Here is a 23,545-nt window from a genome sequence, read left to right on the forward strand (position 1 = left end):
GCGTGGTTATAAACCTGGTGTGGTGAGAGTGATAGACTCTCACTGCTGTGATTAGTTTGCATTATATAAAACTCTACCAGCTGACTGCAGTAGAGAGTCTCTTGCTGATCTTGCAGAAGTGAGCCACCATGTTTGAGAGAATCCACAGGAGACCGGTAAGACAGCTACAGACATAGATTGCAAGGGATGGTGGCTTGGGCCAGGGGTTGGCTGGCAGGTGGTGAGAAATGCTCACGTTCTGGAAAGACTGATAACTGAAACTATAATATTTAATGACAACTTGGCTGTGTGATGTGATAGAAAGAAGAACAGAAATGCTGACTCCTGAGTTTCTGGCTCACACAGCAGGAAGAAAGATGCTGCCATTAACTGGCAGAGAGGAGTGTGGTGGAGACAGGTTTAAGAGAGATCAGGAGCTCAGTTTGAGATGCTGATGACATGCAATGGAGACATGGAGTTGGCCATTGGAGACGCTAATCTGGTGTTTAGGAAAGATGGTCTGGAGAAGTGAATGAGGAAGTCATTAGCATATTTATGGTATCTATAGCCATGAGGTCCCTAAGACAGTCAGTATAGATAGGCAAGAAAAAGATTTTAGACCAGTCTTGGTACTCCAGTAAAATATTTTCAGTTATTTTATCCCAATGATTTTTACGTTTTATTATAAACTTTTGTTCAATATTTGGCTTAACTTAAAATGTTTTTCTATTCCCTTCTAGAACTCCAGCTCACTTAAAACATTTTTCTGTTTGTGTTTGGTATACTTTATTGCATTTTTAAAGGAGAGGAAAAATCTTAGACAAACTAAATTTAACGTAGGTAACTTGAGAAATGAACGATTCTCAACTTGGGAAGGCCCTGTACCAGTATGGGCTCAGAACTCCAGTGATACCGTGTGGTGGAATGTTCATGGACAGCCAAAGGAAAGTGGTGTACAGAAAACCAAAGTAAGGGGCAGAAATAGCCAGATTAGTTACAGTTCAGCATTTGCCTTACTTGAACTTGGTTTGTACAGGTGGCTGCCTATGAATCACCAAAACTCAGTGATTGACACAATAGTAAATGACAGTCTATTTACACAGCCAATTAGGTTACAGTTCACCATGAACTGAGAAACCTTTAGGCCAAACTTAAAATGTATAAGGAGGCAGCTGTAGGCTAAATTTAATTTAATAATTAGATGCTGAGGGGAATGGAGGTGGGAAGGTAGATACGAAACCACAAGATATGACATCCGATGGGAAGATTCCAGCACCAACTAGAAACAGTCTACGCCCATGGTAGCCTTCTTTCAGAGGGAAAATAGATATGTAAATCGAACATCTCCTTCTAATCCCAGCTGAGCAAAATCAAACAGACTATTTCTGTACTTCTCCCTAGTTCTCAACTTCATTATCAAAGAATTAGTGTGGTTTTTCAAAATGGGATTTACAGAAGACCCATGGCTAGCCATGTGTAATTTGCTGTATTTTTTCAGTTGTAACTGTTGCAACAAATAGATACACAGAAATAGGAAGATAAACTGTCAATGAGTGTAGACATGATTGAGACTGCAAGAACAGAGCATTTGAGAGTAGGTGAGAGGATAGTCTTGAGAGCCCTTGGGAATCTGCCTTTGCTGAACGTACAGGGGCCGGTATGTTTGCAGCTTAGAGGTTTTTAAGAGTTGATGGCGGGGGAGAACTGTGTCCCTATAAAGCAAAAGACCTCTACCTATAGATCTATTTTTTATATAAGTAATCCCTGAAGTTCATAAATTTCTTTTTTAGGCTAGTTACATATTTACTTATACATGTGAAAAATTAACAATTATTTCACAGCACTGTCTCAAGTCCTACTTTTCTTTTTTTACCTGATATTAGAGACAGCTGTACTAAATTGCTTCAGATGATAATAATTCTCCAAAGTGGTACCATTTTTTAAAAGATTCACACAGATCATGATATAATATCTTCGGGAACTGAAATAGGTATTCTTACCCTCGTTTGTTCCAAAAAAGACTGCAAGCAGCAATCTTTGAGAGTCTGAATTTTCAGTAGTTTATCTACTGTAATGAGGACATTAGCCCAGGGCAGCAGAGCTGACCTTATCACTGGGGAGAGTTAGCAGCAGGGTCAGAGAGCAGCATGGTTTCACTGTATGCACCCTGATTTTCAGTACTAAAAGTCCAGAATAGCTCTCCACTTGACCTGCCATGAGCATTTGCTCAGATCTGACCAGCAGATGTGCAGTGCTAAGGATCTTGTTTTAGCAGACTGCATTGGAATAGGTTTGAATAGATCTACTCCTCTTATACTTTGACACATCTTTTTTTGTCTTTTTTTTTTTTTTCTATTTTGGGTTATGTTCCTTTTTGGCATTTAAGTAGGTACCATTCCTGATCTACAGATTACATTTTAATTGATTTTCCTTAAGCCTTTGGAGACAAATTATTTTGTGTCATTTGAGACTTGAAGTGTTTTTCTTCAAGCTTTTCTCTGCTCCTCTTACTGTTTTGTTTGTTTTTCAAAGCATGGCATTCCCAGTGCCCTTTCGAAGTTGAGTGAATCAATTGAACTCTTAAGTGACAGAAGTGACTTTTTTCTTCTAAGGGGTACTGGGCTTATTGGGAACCAATCCTGGTCAAATGAAGCATCCTCTTGTAGGTATCTTTAGCCATCTGGAGTCACATGGGACCCACGCTACTTCTAGCTGTGATCAGCATTGACAACTGTTAATGTGCTCTGTTTAAGAAAGGATTAACACCCTCAAATCTTATGTTTCATGATGAAAATTAACAATTTGCAGAAACTGGAAACACTGACGCCTTCAAAAGTTGTACAGTTGGAGAAAAAGGGTTTCATATTTATGCCCTGAAGTTTCAGCTTCCGGTATTTATTAGAGATGAGATTCTGCATGATGTTTTAGTCTAGCCTAAATCAGGGGTTGGCAAAGTATAACATGTGTGCCAAACCCAACCCTCTGTCTGTTGTGTAAATAAGGTTTTATTGGCACACAGCCATGATCATTTGTTTATGTGTTGACTATGGCTGGTTTCACTACAGTGGTGGAGTTGAGAGGTCATGAGAGACTGTCCTCCAAGACATAAAATATTTACTGTTAGGTTCTTTATGAAAAAGTCCACTAATCCCTAGTTTAGTACATAAAACTTTTTTTTAACTAAAAACTTCCAGTCACTAAATAATTTTGGAATAAATAAATTTTAGCTTTTTTGCTTTGTCAGGATGAGTTCATCTAGAAGATAGCCAGTAGTAGTTCAAAATAAGTATCATTTAAATATTTGGCTTTCTAGTGCCATTTCAATTTCTACAGGTTTTAAAATCTATTTAACTTAGAAAGCGTAATGTAATAGTATAATAAAGGCAGACTGAGAGCACTGACATTTTATGTGAAACTGAGCATTAGGTTGCATTTTCATACAGCCTGATAACATTTAAAACTAAAATCTTCATGAAGGCATAATTCATGTATTTGCTAAGTGCTCCCCTTATAAATAACCCCAGATGACATGTGTATGGCCGAAAGTGAAGGTTGGGTTTGCTTTGACTGAAATCAAGTGAGAACTTAGTTTGTTCAGGTTCATATGCATGTGTTTCTGTGAAAATTTCGGCATTTTTTTCTGGTAGGTTACGTTATCATACTGGTGCTTAATTTGTTTGAACTGACACTCAGTTTTTTGTAGGCTTTTGGTTGTTGATACATGTTCCAGTGAGGTAATGGTGGGCCCCACTCAGCATTTTCCATCCCAACCCTGCTTTAGCTACAGGATGTAGTCATAGGGTCTGGAACCCTGCGTGCATGTTCTCTCTGTCACTTCTTGTGCTTTGGGGACTCAGGAGAGACGCAATGCTGAAAATGAGGAGGCCATATGTTTTTAGTGGAAATGGTCTGCCGTTCTTTCTGTCTAGAGTTGGCAAATGAGGGCAACACAGAAATGGTGCTAAGTGCTGCAAAATCTAATTACCACTTGATTTATTTACACCATGGCCAAGGGGCAAGTCCACTGCCACAACGGCACTCTCAGCTGGGCTCCCTGGTCATGGGCTGCCTGGAAGGCTCTGCTCCCCTTTGCTAATCCTGGACTCAGTCACCACTCTCCTTGGTGAGAGCACTGGACAGATGAGTTCTCCAGGGTGACCTGGCTGGGGCCCCTCAAGCACACACTGTGGGCACAAATCAAAAAGTACTGAGCTTGTTGGTAGAGTGCCTGAGAATGTTCAGACATGGACCTGCACACTCACATGTGCACAAACACAGGGCACGTTTAAGCAGCTGAGCACAATGTTTTTGGTAAGGCTGCCCTTCTGTATTTCCTAGACATTGAGAAATTAGAGTAGAGTTTACTTTTCCTAAAGAATATGACTTAATTTTTCTTATTTTTTATCCTGCTGTGAACCAACGTTAAGGATCCAAATTCTCTCAGACTGTTTTAAATCAAGAATTCCCCTTTTCTCATCTTCCACCCTTTTCTCTGTCACCCTCTTAAGCCCCTGGGAAGGCCATGCAGTTCAGTATTGTCATGTGGCTTCATGGTTCAAAGGCACATCTTGGGGTGCACTGCCAGTGTGCTCCCAATTCCACCTCTTACAGGTTGCTAGCCCTGAGAAGGTTAGTTATCTCTCCGTCAGTTTGCTCAACTGTAAAATGGTGGCAGTAGTATCTGCTTCATGAGATGTTGCAGGGATTAAATGATTAATGCCTTTTAGCATAGGGCCAGGCACATGGAAGGTGTGTATTAAAGGTTAGCTATTCCTGGGTGGCTGCTAAACGACTCACCTGGTGCTTGGGTTACTTTGCTCCCTCCTGCACTCCACAGGGGTGGCCTCCAACCTACATTGCTTTGACTTGTCCTATGTAGTGTCACTGAGACCATTTTGCCCCATGGGGCCATGAGGAGGGGATATTTTGTCTTGATGTGTTTTAGAATTATCTGCGTGTGGCTTTATTATTGCTTTTTACATTCGCTACAGACAATACATGTCCTTATTAGTTGCAGGGGGATCACTTTCAACTTTTCTCCTCTTTTGAAGCTAAGAAATTGCTATAGTGACAACTGTTTTATTTAAGAAGGAGCTGAATCTTAATGAAATTATTTAACTTAAAGTCATAGAGTGAGGAAGGAATGGTCAAACCCAAGACAATTTTTAAAGCCTTCTTTGACCCCAAAATGCTTAGATGTGAGTTTAAGAATGATATCAGAGACAAAAGGAAAAAAAAAAAAAGACAATTATATATACTGTAGTCATATAAACTATGCATTAATTTCCTCTAGAAAATGGCTTTACTACAAATGTGGCACAAATAAAAGAAAAATTGATAAGATAAAAGCTGAAGAGGCAAAAATATTAGTTGAAAACATAAAGAAAGATGTTTTAAGTCAGTGTTAACAGGGATTAACTTTAAAATAAGACCTATGTACAAATAGGAAAAATTATTCTCAGGTCCTTATAAAATAATCTCAATATCAAGGCACAATATGACATTGAAATATATAAACTATAACTGTCATAAATGCATGAGAGTTTGAGTCATTTTTTTCTTTATATATAGATGATATGCTACATATAAATGGAAGGTTGGAAGGTTCAGTGGAATTTAAAAATAATTTTATTAGGATGATCAAATCAGTAATAAAATTATTTTAAAAGTTTTATAGTAATACCATATTTGTAGTGTTTTGTACAGTGGGGTTTTTTGAGGTAAAATTTACTGATCTTAAGTGTACAGTTTGACAAATTCTGTCAAATATATACACTCAGGTTATCACCCTAATAAACATTTAGAACATTTTCATCATCTCAGCAAATTCTCTCTTGCTACTTTTCAATTTTCCCTTTCCACCTCCAAAAGAAATGATTGATTGTTCTGATTCCATAATCGTGAGTTAGTTGTATTAAAGTAAATGGAAACCTACAGTAAGTGCTCTTTGGACTGGTTCCTTTCATTTAGTAGGCTGTCTTTGAAATTCATCTCCCTCTTGTATCAGTAGGAATATTCCCTTTTATTGATGAATAATATTCCATTGTCTGGCTATACCATAATTTGTTTATCTGTTCTTCTGTGAATGGCTTTTTGAATTGTTTCCAATTGTGCACTTTGAATAAAGTTGCTATGAATATTGTTGAATAAGTCTTTTTGTGGACATAGGTTTTTATAGATTTGGGGTCATGCCCATGATTGGAATTGCTGGGTCATAGCATAAGGGTTTGGGTAGCTTTATAAGAAACTGTCAAAGAAGCTTTCCCATTAGCAGTCTGTGGAAGTTCCAGTTGTTTCACATCATTGCCAACATTTAGTATTGTCTTTTTCTTTTTAGTGATTTGGGTGGCTATGGAATTGTGTCTCATTATGCCTTTAATTTGCATTTCGCTGATAGCTACCAATGTTGAGTATTTTTTCATATACTTACAGATCATTTGTGTTTCTTTGTGAAGTGTCTGGTCAAGTCTTTTGCCCCTTTTTTAAGTTGGATTGCTGTTCTTTTGTTACTGGTTTGTAGAAGTTATTTTTTTCTGGCTAAAAGTCATTTTTCAAGTGTATGTATTGGATATATTTTCTTTCATCTGGTTTTTGCCTTTTTATTTTCTTAAGTGTTATTTGATGAGCAGACATGTTAGTTTTTGTTAAAGAGCAATTTATTAATTCTTTCATAACAGTTGATGTTTTTGCAACTCTAGAGAATTTTTACCTACTCCTAGTTTGCAAAAATAGTCTCCTGTTTGTTTCTAGATGATCTATAGTTTTAGATAACTTTTAGATCTGTTATCTACCTCGGATTGATATTTTTGGTATGAGGTAGGGGTTAGTGTTTACTAATTTTTTAAAATAGATATCCAACTCATTCATGATCATTTATTGAAAATACTTTAAATTTTTCATTGTTTTATCTGAGTGTCTTTGTTAAAAATTGATTGTATAATATACATGTGGGTCTATTTCTAGTCTGTTTCTTGTCTTTTATTGGTATGTTTGTTATTATTAACACTGAAATGTTAGGATTACAGTATTGTTATGGAACAGCTGAGCTGTGCTTCTGGGGGAGGAGGATAATTTCTTATCATTGGGAACACAGACAACCTACCCATCTAGATTCCTCACCACGGCTCATATTTCCACAAAATGTGAACTATCACTAATGCATGATTCTGACATTGAATTTTGTAGGTGGAATGTGTTATGCAGTTGGATGACTTCAGTTTGTTCAGATATGAAAAATTAGGTGCAGTACATTTCATTTCACTGCAATTTAGGTCAGGGAATAATACTGAAAAGAATATGTATGAAGGCATGAGTGAGCACAGACTACAGAATGGCCCAAAACTAATAAGAAAGGAAGATAGATTAACTGAAATTCCAATTAGTCTCACACAACAAAGACCAATGAGACCAACCAATACTTTAAGTTACAGTGCTTTAGTATTGCTTTTTCTTGGTTGCCAATGAAGCATTTTTTTTTCCTTCCTAACATTCTCCTCAGCGGTACATAGCATACAGTTTATTTTGGGAAAAGGGAAATTATTTTGCAAAAAGAAAAATGACAGGGAAGAAATTCTCTGTAAATTTCATTGCTAAAAATGAGGAAATTTTAAGGAAAGTGATAATTAAAAAATCAAAAAAGATATTGGTTCTCTGTTCCCCTCTCTCATCCTATCCCAAGTTGGGATTTGATGAAGGAAACCCTTGCCCACCAGTGCAGGGCCCTGGCTCTGTAACCTAGGGCCTCTCAAGGAGGAGAGCTCAAGTATTAGTTCTCATCAGCAAGACTACCCATCATCACTACTGATGAAAGAGCAAGACCTGTATGATTTTCTACTTTCTTTACCCAGAGAAGCCAGGATCCACTTTGTTCTGTGTGGTTGAAATGCACCCATTGTAGACCAAATAAAATTACCTGAGAGCACCCCCTCCCCCAGCACACACAGTATAATGTTCTCAGTGTAACAGGACACCAGCTACCATCTTTCTAAAGCCTGGCATTGATTTATATCATACGTTCAAATTGTTTTTATTCAATGACAATAGAAATAAATGTGATGATCATGCTTATCCTTTGGGAGAAGATGGTTAAAATTATAAAGACTTCTTTAGTCTGGAAAACATTGAAAATACCATCAAGCTATCAGGTGGACGGTTCCTGTTGCTGCCCTCTAGACCCCTGGAATGGTTTTCTGCTCATCTGTCAGATACTTTGTGCCATTTATTCCTATTATAGAATATTTCTGTGATGTTACTTTAAAAGCCTTCTATATAATTTAGTATGCAAGCCACTTGTGTAGGCTTGACTCAAACTTTATGATAAAAAACATTCATCATATGCTATCCCCTGTAAGAGGAATTAAACTCTCCTTTTCATTAGGAGGCCTGCCTGCAGTGGAATTAAAATAGCTTCTCCTGAATGGGAGCACTGTCTTGGTAAAGATCATGAGCAGGCATTCAAGAGGAATGAAATAGAATACTTGAAATTTAAATTAGCTTGTAATCTGACTTTGAAAATAAAGTACAAGAGAGACCGTAGAAAGTTTCCTGGAGATGAATTAATGTCCTTCACGCCACTTCCAGTTTCAGAGCTAATAGCATGCATATGATGAGTAATAATAGCAGTGAAACTTATCTTTCCCATGTGCAGTTCTCCCAGATCGCTGATACCACGCTTAGAAAAGGTGTCCTACGTAGAGAGAACTCACATCTGCAAAAACAGCTTTCAGACATCACCAGGGATTTACAAACTCTTCTGGGAATGTTTGGAGGAATAACTTTTTTTTATTGGGTCTATAAAGCATAAATTGTTAACCCAGGAAAGAAAAAGAACCTTAAATAAGTGACACAGATTTTCTTCTTTATTTAGAAACCATTCTGATGTTCATATTTTTAAAGGATTCTTTCTCTTCAAATAACTTCCTCATTCTTGAAAGACACAATATATTTTTTCTGTTAAAATTACCCAGTGGTAAATGCTCCAGGAGAATGACACTTCTGAAATGAAAAAGCTCCCATCGTTACTGCGACTGCCTTTAGCTATATTATGTAATGAAAAATTATTTCCTTGTTATAAAAGAACACCATGGAAAAGCATTTCTATGTATATTATTATATGTAAATTCAAAATAGGAGAAATATAGGGAATCTAGATACAGAAAAATAATCATTGTTTATGAATGGCATAACATTTCTAAAAAGAAATTGGGGGTGATTATTTTCAGTAGAAGAAAAGTCTTAGCTTTACAGGTAATTACATACTTAATAGTATAGATGGAATAGAGCTCAATTTGCTTCAAGGCAGATTTCTGTTAAGCAGACTCCATTTGCACATTAATTTCTATTTAAAAAATGATCCCTAGGTATAATAAAATTATCTTTAAAATATACACACATAAATGGAAATATCTTTATGACAAACCCGTTGAACCATTATCTGTTAATGATACTGAGTTGTGATTCACAGATATTTTGAACTGTGGAAGTAAAAATATTGTCAGGATAGGCAGACACACTGAAATATGATTGCTTTACTTACCTTATTTTAAATTAGATTCCCGCTATAGTGGTGACAATACATAAAACTTCAGAAACTTGCCAAGGTTCTTGTCAATCTTGAATCATGCTAATGTTTCTAACTTTACAGCCAAAGAAATTATTTTCCATTTTCCCCATCGCTTAAACTTACTGGCTACTTTCCAGACATTTAAATCTGGCCATATCTTCCAAGTATATAAGAATATCCTTATATAAAAGGAGAGAATTGTCCAAATAACTAAGGAATGAAATATCTAGGCCCTCCTTAGCAAGGACGACCTGCTCTGGTGCCAACAGAGGCTTGCCCTAATGTCTAATAATAATCAGCAAATTGGCGGACAATTCCGAGCTGAACTTTTGGGTCCCAGCCTAATAGTTTGACTGATGGCTGGGAATGGTTAGCACATCAAAATCCTGTTTGCTGAGGCTGCTACTTACTAGCTGGTTAGCAAGCTGAGCTGCATCATGTAGATGGGCAGTCGGCCAGATCAGATGATCGGAGCATGGGGCACAAGAATCTCTAAGACCGAGACTTCAGAGGGACCACGCATGAAAAATTTGCCCCCCTGCAGTTTTTACCTTTTCCTTGGGTGGAAGTGGGGAAAAAAAGTACAAAGTTTTTGTTAATAATTTATATTCAATGTTAGTAATTTCAGAGTAGAAAAATTAAACAATTCGGACAGATAGACTCTCTCTATTACGCAGAGACAAAAACTGTTGATGCTGTAGCATTTGCCTCAGATCTTTCCTATATATATATTCAAAGAGATACAGCATATGTTTATACACACAGAGTGACTTTAACAAAATGGGAGTCCTAGTAAATCCACTATTTGAAATGCTTGAAACAAGAAGTGTTTTGAATTTCAGATTTTTTTCAGATTTTGTAATATTTGCAGAGTACATACTACTTGACCATCCCTAACTAAAAACCTGAAATCTGAAATGTTTCAATAAGCATGTCATTTGAGCATCATGTTGGTGCTCAAAAAGTTTTTGATTTCAGAGCATTTTGGAACCTTCATGCTCAACCTGTATACGTTGATTTGTAACTCACCTAATATTCAGCTATATTTTTATTTGGTAAGTATTTTTCTGTAATAGGATTTTTAAATAACTTCATAATGTTCCATTAATTTTATTTACATGCCATCATTTATTTAACTAATTGGCTACTGTTAAATGGTAAGATTGTTAATTTGTTTTTGCTCTGTAAAGGTGTATTAGTCTGTGCTCACATTGCTATAAAGAAATGCCTGAGATTGGGCAATTTATAAAGAAAAGGGGTTTAATTAGATCATGGTTCTGCAGGCTTTACAGGAAGCGTGGTTGGGGAAACCTCAGGAAACTTTCAATCATGGCAGAAGGCAAAGGGAAGCAGGCATGTCTTACATGGCTGGTGCAGGAGGAAGAGGGGGGAAGGTGACACACATTTTTAAACAACCATATCTTGTGAGAACTCACTCACTATACAGTACCAAGAGTGATGGCACTGAACCATTCATGCGAACTCTACCTCCAGGATCAAATCACCTCCCGTCGGGCCTCATCTCCAACACTGGGGATTACAATTTGACATGGGATTCAAGTGTAGACAGAGACCCAAATCATATCAAAAGGATATTGTAGTAAATGCCTTTCTCTAATATTTTTGAATATATCATCAATTATTTCATTTTTGAGGCATGTGATCCCAACTATTTCCTTAGAATGATATTTCTAAAATGAAATGGCCAGGGTAAAGGTATACACATTTTTAAAATTTTCAATAAGTTATTCCAAATTGCCTCATGGAAAAGGTTGTGCTTAGTTAAGTTCCAGAATTTCTAGATATTATTAACAAATTCTTAACAGTATAACAGTTTTTATCTGGGTTGTGCTCAGGGCACGAGGGTTATGTATTTATATTATCTACTTCTCTTTTGGGGAGGACGTCAGTTTTTCTAGTATTATCTATCCTTTGGCCTGGGTGTTTTAATTTTGCTGTCATCCAAGTGAGGAGAATTTAGATGATGTTTACCAAGTGCTATGCACTCCCGAAATGCTTTATGTATACATTAACTCATTTAATCCACACAACGTCCTCCTCCAAATGTTCCAAGTAGAAAATTGAAGCATAGAAAAGTTAAGTCGTTTACAAAAGATTACCAGCTAGTAAGTAGCTGGATTGTGATAAAATGTAATAAATGGCATAGAAGGAGAGACATATATGGTGATATTTTTTTAAGAAGATAATTTCTCCCTAGGAATCTCATTTAAGATATAACCTCCAAAGTTTTTATGCGACTCTTATCAAGACAGCTATCCTTTGGCCTCTACTAATTTTAAAAGACGCTGGAGGAATTTCATAGCAAATGATGTTCTTGGCTTACATATTTGTTTCGATAAAAGTCTAATCTTTCAAAATGACTATGTTGAAACATAATTATGAACATTCACGGCATGCATACTTGAAATTCTTTCATGAACCTTTCTTTAAAAACAGCAGCATACATTACCCATGCAAGATTATATGCCTTGATTTTGAACAATAAGTACAGAGATGCATTAAAGGGCTGGTGATGGGACTCAACAGGACTGTTTCAAATTATCGGAAACTTCATGTAACTGAAATGGTAGGCATTTCGCTTAGGAAGACAAAACTGAAATTTAGGATATTTGCCCATGTATTGTAACTTAAAATTTTATAGGAATTATCCCATGGTCCATATAGAAAGAATCCTGGGTCCTTTAGGTAGTACAGAGATGAACAATGAGGTAAACACTTTCATAACCTAGAGGATTTCTGTTAACATCCAAAAACATGGTACAATTTGAGAACAGAAGGGAAGCTAAAGTCTTAGGATGACTTCTGCAACAGAATTCATAGCTCTTATTAACAATATTATCTACTTATAATACCTAATATTATTAGGTTGTAATATATCATCATTATGGCTTTATTATATATTAGATGAATTATATCCAGTTACTATGCCCATGGGATGATTCTTAATTTTTGTGTGTAGGAATGAATTGGATGTTAGGAATGAATTGAGTGTGGAGTTGCTGAGCAAGTCTTGTAAACAACCACCCTGGCCATTTCCTTATCTCTAAGTGAGAAAGAATACCTACCCAACAGCATTTTGGGGATTCTCAAAGCAGATATTATATGTGACTTTCCCTTTGCAGTTTTAAAGCCCTGTTTAGGTTTTGTCATTGTCATTGTTGAATCTGTCTTCTTCCTTGGATTGGAAGGTCCTTGTTCTCCTGGATCTAACACAGTATTTGGCAAATGATAGGAGTAAATAAATACTAGTTAAACGTCATTATGAGGACAGGGAGGAGAAGCTGTGATGACAGAGAACTATCTGAGAACCAGGTTTTGGCTCCAGTGTGAGAGTCCTAGTAACCTCTTTAATTCATACCCCTTCCCGAGCCTCGTAGTACCCCGCCCACTTCACCAGTACTATGAAAAGCAGATCATTTGAAGAAGAACAAAAACTAGGCTTTGAAATGACACTCCAAGATGCACAACTGGCTTCTAAACTGAGCCCTGCAGAGAAGACTCATGCAGTCTGCTCAGGGCTTTTGCACCCAGCAAGATCCTTGTCCAACACTATCGTCCCTCTCAGCAGGTGACCTCCCTGGAACTGACTCACACTCAGGATTCGGGGCTGATGCACAGGCACTGTGGAGCCACTGGGAGCCTCTTCAGGCAGTGAGTCACAGGTATGCCAAGTGTCTGTGGAGGAGCTGAGGCCAGGGCTGCTGCCCATGACATTTAGAGCAGCAGGAGTGACTTCCAGCAGCCAACTTCAGTCTGTCCCAGGCCAACCAGGCCACCACAGCTGAATAAGTACCTGGTATGCCACACTCTTCACAAAAAAAGAGACTGTAGTTTGAGTGTCAGGAACAGAGAAGGAAGGGGCACCAGCTGCCCAGACTCTTGCCCACCAGTTGTCTTGCCCCCGGTAGCCAGAAGGAGACTTTCACAACCTGGGTATTATTTTCTTTTCCTCAGTAGGGGGTGACCCTGGTGGCTCCTAGGACCAGGCTCGCATTAACTGGGGAGCGGATCATTGGCTTCTCTGCCCAGATCTGCCTGCAGTGATTTCATGTTGTGGCTTGAGGTCCCCTGATAGAAATGCTGCTCAGCACTCAGCCCTCCAAGCTGCCCTCTACTCTTTATGTGGGCTGGGGTTCAGGGCTCCTGCTGGACCACAGCTCAACTGCTGGTCCTTCCTGCTTGCGCCTGGCAGAGGTGGGAGAGCAGAGTGAGGCCCGGGGCTTCCCCCAGCTATACGGGAGGAACATCAGCCGCGATGGCCTGACGTGCGGTCCGGCCTCCTTCTCAGGCCCCAGTGTTGCTCATCAGAGCAGAAGCAGCTCTCCAAGACCCCTCTCCTTAAGATGGTGTTTGACCAACAACTGAAACCAAGATACTTCCGGCCAGAATATCATGATCTCTCTAAAGTTACCCCAGAGCTCTGACTTTTAACACAATCGTTTTTTTATATGTGAACCATAACTTTTTTCTAAGGGGAAAAAACTGTAACCGTTGTAACAATTCTATATGAAAATTCTGGAAACACAGCCTCATTTTCATTGTCCAGGGTTAGAGAGTGAGAACAGAACTAGAAGAAATCCATGCAGTGAGGCAGACGGTTTCTGTAGTGCCTGCTCCTCCTCGCCAGTACAGCAAATGTAAAATGCACGTCCTCATTCTCTGAGTCAGGAAGAGTAGATGAGGCTTTGGACTTGGAAGATAATGGGAATCTACAAAGGAGATCTAGAAGGAGAGAAGCTGAGGTCCGGCCCTCAGGAAGCTTGAGCCAAACAAAACCTTTCCTCCTCTAGTGTGTGTGGTTGTGTCTCCTCCTTCCTCCTCCATCCACTGCAACCTGCCGGCCTCTCCACGACCTTCACAGCTCTTGAAGGTCCTTCCCACACTACAGCTGAGGAAGCCAGCAAACCTGCTCCAACCTTTGCCAGATCTGCCACCCCTCTCATGTGAGCATCCTGCGCTGAGCTGCAGTTTACCTGATCTTTATTGCTAGTTTGTTAATCACTTAAAGAGTGTCTCCCACGTTACAACAGAAGCTCCTTTAGGAATCAGAATGCTCCGCTGTTCCCTGCCGTATTTCCAGGGTCCAACACAAGTCCTTACACATAGTAAGGGCATAACATGATTCCCTGAGAAAACAAATGATTTTTCAGAATCAAAAGTGTGTTGACTGAAGTTCAAAGACAAGAGTGCTCATTCCAGCGGTTGTAAGCATATGCCCCCGCCTAGCTGAGTGGCAATAAGAAAGATTCCCAGTGAACTGTTTCTCAGTTCCAAAACAAATACTGGGTCTGAACATGTTGAAAGATAAGACCTAAGAAAGGACAGTAGCTTTCTTCTTTTAGAAAGTGTCTGTTTAATGTCTTCTACTAAACAGGCATGAAACAAATTAATTAAACAGCTCAAAGTGCCTATTTTGAGCTAGCAGTCTGTTAAATCAAGAGGAAGGCAGAAGCTGTTAGATGTTTCCTAGAGAAATGCCTAGAAGTGTTACTAGCCTGTATCCTGGCAGCCTGCAGGGAGCTGTGCCTTAGGCCAAATCTCTGAAGCCAATTCATCTTGGAGTTTTTACCTCCTGATAATGGTGATTGTGCTCTGATAATTCAGGAGGATGAAGCTTCACGGTAGCAGGCATAGCTCTCACTTTCTTTAGCCAACTTTCTCCATCATATTTTTCCAGAGTTTGCATATGTGTTTGCATTCCAGCGCAAGTTTTCACTCTTAAATTTATGGACCATGAGTTTCTGTGCTTTCCCTTGAAGTTTATGGTCCATGTCATTCCTTTCACTGGTTTATTTCCCAACCATTTGTGGTACCCAAAGATTGGAGGTTGAAATGCCCCTTCCACAGTATTCCTGTTTCATGGCTACTCATTAATCCCTTGGAATATCTGGTTCCTCAGAGCAAATCATAATGCCTCTTGAGTATGTCAGCTTTTTGTAAAATTTTTTAGCTCAAAATCAAAAGAAAAAAACTACAGAAATGGGGAGCTTGCATTGTATCTTTGGATTGGAATTTGGTACAATATACCTACTTGTAAGAAATATTACAAAAAAAAAACAAAGCTTTAAACAGATTTATAGATTTTATTAGGTCAGCCCAGGACTGCTAATTCTGTAGAACATATTGAGAAGAAAGAATTACTTTAAGGGAAAAGGAATAGTTAAGTAAGTTGCACGAGTTGCATTTGACTGTCTGACTTCTCTCCCTTTTCACATAAATTTGTTATTTTAAATTTAATCCAACTTCTTCTCATTAAAACTTTCCCCAATTTGTATTCCATAGAAAACATTTTTGAAATTTATATCATTAACAAAAATAATTAGAAGTCCATGGTTTCCTGAAAATTTCTTCTAAGTTAGGTTTTATAGAATCAAGTGATGACTATATTACATATCAAAATAGAAGTAGGTGGAATAATTTGCCTTACAACAGTGAATACCAATAATGGTTCTGTGTGATGAATCAAGCCTACCACTAGCTTCTCAGCCTTCATGACTCCTGAATGGTATTTCTGACAGAACTGTGCAATGGAGAGATAGTGAGGTACTCTTTTTGAGTGCTGTGATGCTGTAAAGAAAGGGAGAGAATGTGGAGTGGTTGAGATCACTGCTACTCATAAGAGCTTAATATAAAACCCAGAATCCATCCTGTGCCAGGCCCTGTGCTAAACACTTACAGCTCAATGACAGTAACTCTTCGAGGTGGCTCCTATCATTGTCTTAGACACAGAAATGCAGTTACTTGCCCAGGGTCACAGAGCTAGGTCGTGGCAGCTCTAGAACTTTAACCCAGGCAGTCTGGCTGTGAGAACACAGGTTTTCACCCACGTCTGACAGGATTTGGCTTCTAGAAGTAGTTTGCCATTCAGTTGTGTAGTGGCCAAATGTCTTTAATTTTTCGTTTTACAATAGCTTCTGAGATCCTTTTCTGTCCCTTGTAACTGCGAATTAATCACTGAAGTCAAGATTATGATTTTTGATACCTTGATTAGTACTTTTCCACTATAGATAGAAATTTGCACTGTATTTCCAACTATACTGAAGAGAGATTAATTAGCACTTTATGACAAATATGTGGCAAATTGTTAATTAGGGTAAGTAAAGTGAGACTCAGATTTTATAGCACCACTACTATTTTCACAGTATTGATTTTATTATTTATTCTTAGTGCTGGAATCTGATAAGCTTAAGTAAGCCAATAGTGCTGTATATTGATTTAACCACTCTTTGTTTCTCTAGATTGGAGGAAAATAAGAATACACTTTAAAAATCACTTATAGTTTATGAGGTGACACCTTAATCCTCAAAATGACAGGAAATCGAGATGATTTTATCTATGAGGTTTAATTTATTAAAATTTAATTTGCTCCTGTGCTTTGCTCCAATGACTCTGTGCTAGCAAACCAGCTATAATTAGATTAGCAGCCTGCTAAACGCCGGTGACAGCCTGCGTCTCAGAGAGCATGTGCTGGATTCCGCATGTGCCTTTTCCTCATTGGTTGGTGGCATTGCTGCTCGCCCGTGTGATAGGTTTCCACAGTAATCTTTATGCTGCATTAGAGACATAGATACAGAGGTGCTGTACTGTGTTCCTGCAATGGTGGAGGTGCTCAGCTGGTAACGTTAAAGAAGGAATAAGGCGCCCAAGTGAAGGCGTTCGTCTTTGTTGTGGAGCTTCGGCGGTTAAGGACGGCCTGCTGCTGTGGGAGGTCAGTGAAGGAGGCTTACTTCATGGTAATTGCTTTAAGTCTATCTCTCATGAAAAACACGGCCATGCGTGAAATGAAGCATGTTCATCGTATCATCTGTTTAATCTGATCTTGCTTTGTTAATACCATGGGTACTCCTGCATTCCATAGGAAAATACATTCTCCCGCAGGCTTGCCTGGCAAACAGCTACCCTGTTTACAGTATTCAACCAAGGAATAATGTTTTTACCTGGATTCAAGAGTGCATGTGTATACTTGGGAGTGATGCTTACAGGCTCGCTTCTGTTTTGGAAAGCCCGATGTTCCATCAATTTAGGTGTCTTTGTAGGTACGTTTCAGGACCCAGTCGACTTTGTTTGCATTGAATCCAGACTGTCCTGAATAATGAGTGATCAGGAAGAATTTAGTGAAACACACTCTAATTAGGACAGGGCAGTGACTCTCCTGATGTTGAAGCTGTGCCTTAGCAGAAGTAATGTGCTATTGTTTCTTCCAAAATGTGTGCAGCCTTCATTTTGGATGGTTTTCTTTGTCTCACCTTTTGTAGTCTTTATTAAGCCTTTTAAATACATAGAGGGTTAATATATTCTGTTCTGCCAGAGATATTTAAAGTATATATTCAGCTGTGTTTGAAAGAGGAATTTTCGTCTGTTGGCTTTGTTTAGCAGGGACATTGCCTTAGGAGTTGAACCGAAGTCACAGGAAGGTGGGGTTCTTACCGCTTACTTTGACTACTGTTTGGCAACATTTTTATTTCTATTAATTTTTGCCTGAAAATTGATAATCTTCAGCAATCTGTGATTTTTAAAAATGATACATTCTGAAAGAAAAGTATTTAAATGGGCAAAGCTGAGGTTCAAATATCCCAAACAAATGCAGCATGAGTTTTTCCTTCTCAGTGTACCTTCTCCATAGTGTCCTATTTATACCAAAAATACCTTTGTTTTTATGTATTCCTCAAACTTAAAAATTGATGTCCTTCCCATACCAGACTGTGGAGTCCACAGAAACTTGTGTATTGAGTCACCGGTCACACTCCTGGCTACCAGCCACCGTGCGTCTGCTGTCACCAGAGCCTTGCTGATCTTTGAAAAGCATCAGGAATTATTTCTCTGCTCCTGAAAAGCCAAATGTTGCAATGTTAATGATTTGTTCAAATACCTGTCATGATCTAAAATATATTCTGGTTAACAGGGTTCAGTATATTCTTTGACAGAGGAAACTTCAGAGTACTTACCAACCATGCCTTTCTCCCCACCCCACATTCCTTCCCAGGTCCATCCAGGCAGATAGTAAATCATCCAATGCAAATTGCATCCAAATAACATTTTTTAAGGAAAAAAACGAGTATTATGAAAGTTTGCCATGAATTGTAATAGAGTATCATCTGTAATAAGAAAGTTTGATAGTTGTTGCTTGTAATACAGTGTCTTTGTGACTTGAACCAGCTGGCAGCATTCTCAGGCATTTTAGACACCTTGTGCTGTGAAATGAACCTGGGAACAGTCGTTCTATTTCACATTCCGCTTCCTTGACACAAACCATGCCTGTTCCCATTGCAGACAGGTGCATACCCGTGGTGGAGAGTGCAGTTTCAGTGAGAGTGGTTTTGCTCTTTCCAGAAGTCCAGACTTCTCTCCTGTTTCCCTCCCTCTCTCTGCCTGCTGTGCTCTTCTATGTGGATGTGCAGAAAAACCTTTCTGCAAATCAACACTTAGGCTTGGACACTCGTTTTGGGAAGGATAAACTGATGCGGATCGATGTCTCTCTCTGTGTCTGTCTATCTCTTGAAATGCTCCCCAAATTGTCCTAGTCTTAGATAATTTCTAAGAAGGTTTCCTCCACTGTCAAAGCCTTGGACACACATAAACATTGGCTAGAGCTCCTTTTGGGCAGAAGAGCCCTGTTGAGGTGTGTGTCATGGAAGGATGTAGGAAGTAGTTCTAAGTGATGTCAAATCCCTAGGGCTGGGTCTTAAAGACTTTCTGTGTGGAGGAGGAACTTTTTAAAAAATTTAAATATGAATGTATCTGTGTACTGCATAATGCACCAATATTTTGATATCCTAAAGGGACTTTTAACATACACCAAAGGGGCTTTTTTATAACAGGATTGAAGAAGTGTTATTTATGTTTTTGCAAAGTAGCCAAAATATGTGCTTTTATCTTTGGATGTATCACATCTTAACTTTTTTAAAAACTACATTAAGGAGACTCTTTACATATTTCTGTGGCAAGAAAATAAAAACAAATTTTATGGACACTTTAAAATGTTGTTCTTTTTCCTCCTTAAAATTCCATAGCTCTTTACTGATGGGAGAATGACATTTCTTACCAGTCAACAATAGACCTATCAGCATAAACTAAATATTATATTTTAAATTTAAAACGTTATCTGTTATAAGGGATACTTTCTAACTTCTCCTGAGGTCTCAACAGGAAAAGTGATCACCAGTTTAAAAACTGAAGTCATTCCATGAAAAATACAATGTGCTGCAAAGTAACTGGGCTGAACAAGGTCTGGAAAATATTTGTGAAGCAGAAAGAGAAATAGGTAGTGCATGATATTGCATGTGAGAGTTTCCATGGTAATATCCGTAGGTGGATTTGTGGCTAGTCACTTGGCATCTGTGATAATCCAAAAACCTGAAAGAGATTTGTCATTAGCGATTGATAAATATTTCGGGGTTGACCTGTTAAAGTGGCCTGGATAGGGAAAATATGTAAAGGGATATTAGGCCTCTCATCTAAGTGTAGTTGTTTTTCATTATAGTATTCTATGATCATGGACCGTCACCATGTGCTAGGCTCTGTGCTAAGCTTTATGGAGAGAAAATAGAAGGCATAGTCCCTTCCTGTAAGAAGTGACTACTGAGAAAGAAAGGCAGCTAAATTAATAATAATAGGGGTACAAGAGGCAGAGAGAGAGACATAGATTGGTGATACCAAGGAGAGGCAACCAGTTTTTTTTAAAAAGGGGATGAGGGGTGCCAGGGAGGCTTTTCTCAGGAGAAGAGAGATGGTGCCCAATCCAGAACTTACTATCTCCTGCCCATCTTGACATCACATCCACAACTCAACAATAAGTTGGAGCTGCCATGGCTTCATATTCTGTTTTCATATTTTGTACTGACTTTAATACATGTATCATTTCTCTTCTCCCTGCTAACTCATCTCAGAATACACACTAGGTTGGTGCATGGAAATATGTTTTAATAGATTTACATCACATGGGGATTGAAGTTTTCTCCCAGAATTTAGAAATGCATCTTAGATGAATCACCAAACACTTTGATTGCTATTATACTCGAAGTAATTTAGTGATTACTTTTGGAATTGTTTGCATTGGCAGGAATTGTCATTTGCTCTTGGCTGCCTGTGGACTCCTGAAAGTCATTTATCTTCTATGTGCTCATTAAAGCTAAGCTTGTAAAATTTGAGGCTGGATTATAACACTTGAATTTCACCTTGAAGCCATCTGCTTTTCCAATACATGTAATTGGATTTAAATTTAAATCTTGCCAAATTTGTAGGCAAAGTCCACTTTAGGGGTGACCTAATTGCACTAGATCTTGCCATGAGTCAAATATCTACATGGAAACAGATCTTGCATTTCTACTTCTACAGATCCTGCAGTCAGGAAATCCTCCTACTTCTGTCATGTGTTACCCTAGTCTGGCTTCCACACTTACTTTTACAAACCCTGTAAAATGGACAGCCTTTACTTTTCCCGCCCTCCGTACCCCATCCCACTTCCTGAGTTGAACAGTATCCCCTTAGAGCAGCTCCCTGACCCAGCAGACCTCCAGGACAGGAAGCAGTTCTCTGTTGCTCTTTTGTCTCTGGTTTGTTTTTTCCCCTGTCTCCTTTGCTACCCTACTTTAAGTAGCTGTTCTCCAATGCTCTGGCCTTCATCAGCTTGCCTGTCCATGTCACCTGCTCTCCATCAGTGGGCCCATCCTTTGCCACACAGTGTCCACCAATCCCCTACACCCACAGCCACACCGACCTCCTGTGCCCCTTGAACAGCAAAGAGAGCGGTACTGCTGCTCCCGCTGCTGCCTGGAATGTGCTTCCCCGGAAAGCCCATGGCTTGTTTCCCCACTGCCTGCAGGATTTCGCTCTAATGGAGCCACCTCGGTAGGATATTCTGAGATAGTATTTACTGCACTTATTTATTTCTTTAGTTTCCCCTTTCTGGAATGTGAACTCCATGAGGTGAGAGACTTTTCATCTTAACCTCCAGAGCCTTGAACAGTACTTGGTCCATACAAAGTGTTCAGTCAGTACCTGTTGAATGAATGAGAGAATTAACGATCCCTGGCATGGGGTGCTGCAGTGCAGATGAAGAGTGCTCCTGTGGCAATCACAAGCTCTGCCCCAGCCAGCTGAGTGGTGCTGCGGAGCCCCTCACCTTGAGTGGGCCTCTGTTTCTGGTTCTGCAGATGGGGAGTGTGTACCAGGGGCTCTGAGGCCCCTTGAAACTGTAACACTCTTTCACAGTCCTGGAAATAAGATATGATGTCATGTAAAATGTTATTTATGCGACTCATCACAACTTGATGTTATAGCATAATTGCTATCTATGGAAAAAATGTCTCTTTTAAAAAAGAAACAATAGTCGAAGTGAACAAAACAGTTTCCAAATGAAGCTGTAAAAACTAATGCATATTGGTGTACTGCCATGTTTACTATCTTTTAAAAAAATATTTTGACCAATTTTTATTTATTTATTTATTTGAGACCGAGTCTGGCTCTGTCACCTAGCCTAGAGTACAGGGGCACAATCTCAGCCCACTGCAACCTCCAGCTCCTGGGTTCAAGCAATTCTGCTGCCTCAGCCTGCTGAGTAGCTGGGATTACAGGCGTGAGCCACCACGTCTGGCTAACTTTAGTATTTTTGTTTCGTAAAGACAGGTTTTCACCATGTTGGTCAGGCTGGTCTCCAACTCCTGACCTTGTGATCCGCCCGCCTCAGCCTCCCAAAGTGCTGGGATTGGCGTGAGCCACTGTGTCTGGCCTATTTTTGTTATTTTTTAGACAGAGTGTCTCTCTGTCACCAGGCTGGAGTGCAGTGGCACGATCTCAGCTCACTGAAATCTCCACCTCCCAAGTTCAAGTGATTCTCGTGCCTCAGCCTCTCGAGCAGCACCACCATGCTTAACTAATTTTTGTTTCTTGGGAGACTGTTTTGTAGAGACAGGGTTTCACCATGTTGGGCAGACTGGTCTCCAACTCCTGGCCTCAAGTGATCTGCCCACCTCGGCCTGTCAAAGGGATGACAGGCGTGAACCACAGCGCCCGGCCTGTATTGACTAATTTTTAAAAGAATTACCATTGGCTATAGCTAAATGTATTTAATAGCCTGCCTATTTTTATCAAATTAAAAAGCAATAGCAGTCTTTTCTTCCTTTGATTTTAGCAATTTCCTGCTGCAGAGAGCATTTTAAGAAAGGACAGTGTTCCTGTGACCTCAGCCTACCATCCATAAAATACTCATTCCCCTTTCAGGTAAGCATATTGCTTTGCTTTGATCCATTCTGAGCAGAAAGTATTGATTCTCTCTGAAAACCTGTGTCATTATTGCACCTAAGACAAAGAAGCTGAGGTTTCAGATATTTTGCTGTTGGGCAAAAAAAAAGAAAGTTCCACCTTTGAGGTCCTTGCCAGGACCAAAGTATCAGTGATGGCCATTTGCCTTTCCAAGGGGTTTCATGATACACCTTCTACATATCTGCTAGTTGTTAGTTTGTTAAATGCTGTGTGCTATTTATTGGGTAGTCTCCCAGGAATTTATAAGTCGTCTGTGTTTTTAAAAATTTTTTATTTTTATTTTTTAGAAATGGAGTTTTGCTCTGTTGCTCTGGCTGGAGGGCAGTGGTGTGGTCCTTGCTCATTGCAGCCTCAAACTCCTGGGGTCAAGTGATCCTGCTTCCTCAGCCTCCTGAGTAAGGCTCTGAGTGTGCACCACCATGCCCGGCTAAGTTTTTAAATTTTTTCCCTAGAGATGGGGTCTTACTATGTTGCCCAGGCTGGTGTTAACTGCTGGCCTCAAGCAGTCCTCCCACCTCGCCCGTGCAAAGTGTTGAATTTACAGGCATGAGCCACCTGGCCTGGCCAGAAGTTCACTGTCTGTGCTTGGGGAATGAGATGGTGGTGCAGGGTTAGCAGCAAAGGCACTGGGAGTGGGTGACTAGGAGAGATCTTTACAAGCTGGCCCCTTAATAGAAGGAGGGTTGAAAGAGAAGAACTTAAATTCCAATCCAGGAACTGAGA

The 23,545-nt window shown here is 39.3% G+C and overlaps 1 protein-coding gene across 4 annotated transcripts in view; it reads left to right on the forward strand.

Moving 5' to 3' along the window:
- Positions 1-23,545, forward strand: part of FAM110B (family with sequence similarity 110 member B) — a 155,975-nt gene that overhangs the window by 63,160 nt on the left and 69,270 nt on the right. For 2 of the 4 annotated variants that reach the window (XM_032296143.1, XM_032296147.1), the window contains one exon: positions 22,692-22,780. The gene's annotated coding sequence lies outside the window, so the exon portion shown is untranslated. Of the gene's footprint in view, positions 1-15,880; positions 17,296-22,691; positions 22,781-23,545 lie in introns of those variants that run through there. The other 2 variants (XM_032296144.1, XM_032296145.1) reach the window with 2 other exon arrangements.

Source organism: Sapajus apella, unplaced genomic scaffold (assembly GCF_009761245.1).
Source record: "Sapajus apella isolate SASKATOON/1434 unplaced genomic scaffold, GSC_monkey_1.0 scaffold35, whole genome shotgun sequence".
Taxonomy (NCBI): Eukaryota; Metazoa; Chordata; class Mammalia; order Primates; family Cebidae; genus Sapajus; species Sapajus apella.